The following is a 5,512-nucleotide window of genomic DNA, read 5'->3' on the forward strand; positions in this document are numbered from 1 at the left end:
ACAAAATAAAAAAAGTGCCTTGCGCTTTGTAAGATTTTCAGACCTCTAACATTTAAAAGTAAACAAAACCGAAACACGACAAATTGATAGTGCTAATGAAAAATTAACAAAGAAGGAAAAAGGAATGAGCAATTCTGTCCAAAGTATATTAGGGCTCAACCAAACCTCCAAATGTGTCAGTCAAAAAAACTTGGGCTATTTAGTCATATGAGTATTTTTCCCAGTCTATTCATAATAACATAATAACAGAAGATTTGAAAATATGTGATTAGTTTTTCAATCAAAGTTATGGAGCGTATCATATATGCATCAAGGATAAACCTTTTCCCATCGATGATCGCATATCCTTCCTTTCAAAAAAAGCCTTCTTTCCGTGGTAGCCTGGCTTCATCCACCCGTGGCCACAGCTTCTCCTAAGCCTCCCCGATCCTCTTTGGAGAAATCCTTTTTAAAGATGATCTTCTTCTCTTTGCACCTCTGGCCTCCCTCGACAACTTCCACACCGTCCTTCACCGTTTCGCGAAACAAACTGTATAATGATGGGTCTTGGCATGTTGTTGTTTATTGCACCTTTATCCCCAAACGGTGAACAGTGTCAACATTTCGGGCGGAGCTTCGTCAACAGACATGGGGACCACTCTCGTAAGGATACCTATGACCATCTCTGGTTTTCTCATCTTCCTTCTCAGGTAACCCCAAGAGCCTGAGGTTCCATCTCCTCTTGTATCTCGCAGCTTCCAAAACCTTTTCCTTCAGGGATTTGTTTTCTGCCGCCAGTAACTCAACTTGTCTTTGTAGCTTCACAATGTTTTCTTTATTTTCATCCGTGGCTCGTTTAATGGCGTCGGTGCGTTCATCGATGTTCTGCAGTTTGACTTCTAGGGCATCAAACTTTTTCAGAGCTTCTTGAACATTATTCATCCTCGCTTCAATGTTTTCAAGCTTCCCATCTAGACCGTCAAATCTTTTCATCACAGACTCATTAGCTAGCATAAAGCTATTTGCATTCTCCTCCCTTGAATTCGCGCCTCTCTTCCTCAACTTTTTGGTCGACGATGTTAGCTTCACCGTGTTTTTCCATCTTTCCATTAGTTAGTAATTTCGGTGCAATTTATTCCTCAAAAAGTTAAAAAGTTTGTCAAAAACAAATAAAAGTCACTTCTGTTACACTATGGTTTGGTTGATTTTTCCTTTAAGTAAAGTTTGGACTTGAAAAACTAATTTTTCTTCGGAGACTGCTTGAGACTAAACCGCTTCAAAAATTACAAAAATTACGACTTTATTCATCATTTTCTTCTCTTCCGGGTCTGTTGTGAGCGCGTTCACAACACTGCAGTGACGCCGCTGACGTATGACGCTGTTGACGTGTTTTCTTTGTTATTGGGCGCACCAGAGAACACGTGAGCAGTATCGTACGTCAACAGTCACAGCAGTCGCGTTCACAACAGACCCGGAAGAGAAGACAATCCTGAATAAAGTCGCAATTTTTGTTATTTTTGGAGCAAATTGTATTTTCGATGCTTCAACAAATTGTAACGGACCCTCTGATGTCACATGGACTACTTTGAAGATGTTTTTATTACCTTTCTGGATGTTGACAGTATACCATACATTCATTTTCAATGGAGGGACAGAAATAAAATGGAGGGTCTGAAATATCTTGGATTGTGTTTAGAATATGTTAGGATGTGTTGTAAGGGTTTGGAAGGACATGAGGGTGAGTCATTAATGACATAATTTTCATTTTTGGCTGAACTAACCCTTTAAGAGCGCTGAAGCTCAGCCACTGACTGTGCTGTGTAATATGCTTTAAGTTTCTTTCGTTTCTTTATGTTTTTCTTTAATTGGTTTCAAATGGTTTGGTATTTCTGAATTTGTATTTTTGTTTTAATTCATTATAGTGGTGATTGGATATTGACTTCATCTAACCATTATTACGGTTGAGCTATACTGCCAAATTTATTTGTTTATGGTGGTTCATGAAATTGGAGTTTGTTTATGCTTTGGCTTTTGTATTGTTAAATAATTGTTTTACTTTCGCATATCTTTACCTTATCTAAATGTCCATTGCTCTCTTGTTGGCAGGATCTGGGTACCCGGGGCAGACGAGTGACCTTTGGGTGGTGGCATCCTTCACTGTGTGTCGTGCCTTTCACTGACATTAGTCGGTGTGTGCACTGTGATTGGAGTGATTTTCATTATTTAATGGTGATCTTCTATCTGCGACTGCCCCTATTGGTAAGCTCCCGTTACTTTGCCAGTAATAATTGAACTTCCCAAATGAGATGAGTGTGGCTGTCAAATTTTTTATTTATTTTTAAATTTTTTTTTAATTATCTATGCCTCCTTTAACTGTCAATAAAATATTTTTGTACGATTACGTTCGTCCCTGACTCAGCTGGTGACTAGAACCTGTGTGCCTTTAGAGGGCGCTTGAAATTCCCCAGGTGGCGTAGTCGGAAAGTGATATCAACTTGAGTCAATATTATGAGATGCAGCAGGTTCCGAGTCTGCAGCTTCGTACTACTCACTTGAGTTTGCTGAGCACGTGTGTAATTAAGGCTCCGCCTCACCCTATAGTTCCCGCTCTGCCACACACACACACACACACACTAGCTATTTAAGCTTATTGTTAGATTAATTTCTATCACTGCTGTGAACTGACCACCACAGAATGTCAAATCCTTCATACATCGTTAGATCCAGATAGCAGCTCAGATACATCAGTGTGACTGAAAAACTGGGAAATGCTGTTGTGTGACGGCAGTTTAACCTATAACACAAACAAATGTTTATTATGAGGTTGAGTTCGGTTATTTATTGGTCAGTTACTTCTCAATGCTTTTATTTCCATATTGAATAACATGACGCTTCCATAATTTGAATCCAGTGTTCCCATAGCTCTGTTTTTCTGGCATTTTCAAAGGCACGTAACATAAAATACTGTGGCTTGGTTGGCATGATACACAGTCTAATGGTCTAACGAAATCCAGTTTTAAACATCTTTTACTGTACCCATTTATGGCCCTTATATTACCTATTTGAGCCAATGCAGATGAATGAAGTTATCTCTGGACAAGACCGCCCTGATTGTAACGTGATTGGATCTAGCGAGATCGTGCTATGATTGGTCAGTGAAATGTGGCTTGTATCTGATTGGCTTGATTAGATGGTGGGTGGAGTCCATGTACTGTATTTGTGGATTGTCATCACTTCTTGACGCAAGAAATGTTTCACAATTCGCAAATGTGCAGGACACGATAAATGCCACAAATAAATGCCAAAGTTGTGGTTGTGACATAAATATATATTTGTGAATGTTTTTATTTGCAAATCTCTATTTATTTGTGAATTTAATTCATGTTTGTGAAACTTTAAGATGTATTTGTGGATCTCATTCCATTTATTTGTCAATGTTTAATTTTTTTTTCTTTAAATCTCTTTACATTTATTTGTGGATCATAATCTATTTATTTGGAATTAAGCAACAAGGAGGTGCAGGATCAGGAGAAGGTGTTGGAGGGGAGTTCTGTGAGTCTGCGCTGCTCTGCTGAGACTCTCTGTTCCTCTCCTCCACCAACTCTCACATGGAGCTCCACTCCCAGAATCCCCCTCAGTGAGAGCAAGCAGACTAGAGGAGCTCATCTCTGATCTGAACTTCACTGCTACTCACCGTCAGCACAGAGTCACTTTCACCTGCACTATAACCTACCAGCTACAGGACGAGACCAAAACAGCACAGGACAGCATCACATTACATGTTCAGTGTAAGATTTTTGTGGCATCAGTTCTTTTCTCCTCCATCGATGTCCATGTATCACATCATTCTCTCTTTCTCTTTTTCAGATGCCCCTAAAATCTCTCCATCCTCCAGCTGTACCAGGACTGATGTAACTGTGTGTTTCTGTAAGGCCTCTCCTGAACTGGAGTGGCATCTGTCAGGACGTCCTGTCACTAACTCTTCAAACACGTTCATCAGTGAAGAGCGATTGAGCAGCACAGGCTTGAGGAGGCTCCATCACTCTTCATCAGTCTCTCACACACACATCCACTCTGCAGTGTGTCAGCAACAACACTCATGGAAATGCAAGTCAACTCTTTCAACTGCCTTCATCTGTTGCACGTGAGTTTCAGTTCTGTGATTCATCCAGTATAAGATCAATTGAACATCTGTTCATGTCAGTCTGTAAATGAAAAACGTGTAAATTGTTCATTCATCGGCTGAGTGACAGTCATTGACTTCAATGGGAATGCTAAACTAATCTCTTTCTTTTCAGATTGTTTCTCTTTCATTGCCTTTTTTTGTTGTTGTTGTTATTGTTTAAAAGTTATGATGTGACTTGCTTGCACTTGTATTACTGAATCAGTGAATCATCAGTTGTTTTCTAAACACTCATTTATTCTTCTTTAGGTTCGAATCTCTCTGTGCTGATTGGAGTTGTTGTTGTGGCTTTGGTGGTCATGATGATGTGTGACATTATATATACATGTGTACGGTAGGTGCATGACACATATTAAGTATTTATAATGATTTAAAGTAAAATAACAATGGTTACTAAGTGTATAAAAAGAAGATAATTATCACGGAATAGGTTTAGCATATTACATTGACTTGGTGTATTTTATTGTGTATTTCATATAGCACCTATTGTGAAATGTCATCAGTGTGAACAGAAAGCAAACTTCTTGGAATTCTAAAGGCTAGTACACAAAGTCTGAAGCTAAAATACTAGAGTCTGTGTTCATCATACACTACTTGATTTTCTGTGAAATCTACAAACTGCCATGACTGGGACCACCCAGATCTGCAGACTGCTACTGAACTTCAGCAACTAGCATCGACTCGTTCAGATGGCAAATCAGTGCAAAAGCTGTGCTGTAGTGTATTCCAGCCTTCCATAAAAGTCAATACCTATAAAAACCAAGAACATGCTTTAGTCTCATACAGTGGCCCCAAAAGCACTTTGATACTAAAGATGTATGAATATTCTAGCATTAATTGTCAAACCAAGTCACATTTATTACTAGGACTAGCATGCCTTTCAAGTCCAAGAAGACTTGTCAAACGTTAGTTGGTGTGAAGAACAAAACTGTGTTTAATCTGTTTGCATGATGCATCCATTTGCAGAAGAACTAAATAATAATAATACATTTGAAAAGGTTGTTGCAAAAATATATATAATTTATTAATATACCTATTTTTCTTAACTTATCTTTTTTCCCAGATTGTCCACTAAGCAAAAGGTAAGTCTATTATTTCATAGTGGATATGTTAAGGCAGCATGATGATGATGATGATGATGATGATGATGATGATGAGTGTTTCGGTTTTCAGGCTCTGAATGAGGCAGCAGACACATATGCGTCTCTTCAGCTCTCTGCTCCACCCTCTGAATATGAGACTTTGAACATTAAGAGAAGTGACACACAATAAAACAACAAACACACATCTGATCTGATCTCCTCCTTTGTCTTCTTCAGTCAGCTGTACTTTCAAGATTTCTATAATACT

At 38.7% G+C, this 5,512-nt stretch overlaps 1 long non-coding RNA gene and 1 pseudogene across 1 annotated transcript; both read left to right on the plus strand.

Moving 5' to 3' along the window:
* The first annotated feature begins 1,711 nt into the window (after positions 1-1,711).
* The window catches only part of LOC109072108, a 9,863-nt pseudogene continuing 6,062 nt past the window's right edge, over positions 1,712-5,512 (plus strand).
* Positions 3,899-5,374, plus strand: LOC109065656. The gene is made up of 4 exons (XR_006161735.1): positions 3,899-4,123; positions 4,412-4,496; positions 5,226-5,244; positions 5,336-5,374. It is a non-coding gene; the product is annotated as an uncharacterized LOC109065656 (long non-coding RNA).

The sequence above is a fragment of the Cyprinus carpio genome, chromosome A15 (genome assembly GCF_018340385.1).
Source record: "Cyprinus carpio isolate SPL01 chromosome A15, ASM1834038v1, whole genome shotgun sequence".
NCBI classification, from domain to species: domain Eukaryota; kingdom Metazoa; phylum Chordata; class Actinopteri; order Cypriniformes; family Cyprinidae; genus Cyprinus; species Cyprinus carpio.